Source organism: Aplysia californica, unplaced genomic scaffold, assembly GCF_000002075.1.
Source record: "Aplysia californica isolate F4 #8 unplaced genomic scaffold, AplCal3.0 scaffold00229, whole genome shotgun sequence".
Taxonomy (NCBI): domain Eukaryota; kingdom Metazoa; phylum Mollusca; class Gastropoda; order Aplysiida; family Aplysiidae; genus Aplysia; species Aplysia californica.
Genome location: NW_004797499.1, coordinates 143349 through 144415, shown reverse-complemented (window position 1 = coordinate 144415; position 1067 = coordinate 143349). Strand labels below are relative to the sequence as shown.

The following is a 1067-nucleotide window of genomic DNA, read 5'->3' as shown; positions in this document are numbered from 1 at the left end:
TCTCTCTCTCTCTCTCTCTCTCTCTCTCTCTCTCTCTCTCTCTCATGCAACATATCAGAGACCAGATATAGATGATGCCTAGATTGACTTACTTTGGTTCAAGGGTTCTAAAACAGACCCTGTCCCCTTGCTCTCGCATGCTTGTAGTGACCGTCATTGTAAATTAGGTCAATATGTTGGGTCAAGTGCAAATGTTTAGAACGACTCAGCTTTGTGGAGGGCTTACTTCGAAGCACATGGACACCATAACAGTCATTTAGAGCAGGGGCAAAGTAAAACAGACAGACTATAGAAACAGCAGATGGGAAGGAAAAGGCGTGTGACCTACCAGTGGCGCCCTCCAACAACCAACACACTTAATATCGGAATCTTCAGTTTCACTATATTATTATCTGTAGGAAAAAAATCTATGTCAATCACAATCGCTGGCAGAGGTAAAGACGAGGAACTTATGAGTTATTCGCACGCCAAGCTAACTCATCCAACTTCGAGGGGAAAAGCTTTGGCAAAAAGGAGCCCAAAAAATCGATGAAAGACAGCGAGAAACGAGGTTGATCAATAAGTCGTTCGTCAGACTTGATTTGTAATGAATTAGGAAAGCCCTGAATTACATCTCTGTTTGCATTGCTATCCAAAATGGCACAAGCGTGAAGTGAAAACTTCAAAGATAAAGTCAACGTTTACAATATAAGAGTTGATAATATACTTGCCAAGTACATGTAATGCATAAGTTGATATGTATGTCAAGCAATGTAGAAATGTCACGAGACAGTTAACTTTTATTTGCGTAGATCTATCTGCGAGTGTCTGAAGCTACAGCTGTCACGGAAATAGTTATATAAAGTGGAGTACACAAGGTAGACTACTCTCTTTGTTCAGAGCGTAGGTTTCAAAGCTAAATAGGTCGCTGAGGTCTATCATATCTATCTCTGCCATCACCACCGCACTTCCCCAACCCACCCCCACACATTTCTCTCTCTCTTTCTCTTTCTCTTTCTCTCTCTCTCTCTCTCTCTCTCTCTCTCTCTTTGTCTGTCTGTCTGTCTCTTTCTCTCTCTCTCTCTCTC

At 41.9% G+C, this 1067-nt stretch overlaps 1 protein-coding gene across 1 annotated transcript in view; it reads left to right on the top strand.

Moving 5' to 3' along the window:
- LOC118477814 (prolyl 4-hydroxylase subunit alpha-1-like) overlaps positions 1 to 1067 on the top strand; it is a gene marked incomplete in the record, with an annotated part of 23649 nt that overhangs the window by 15814 nt on the left and 6768 nt on the right.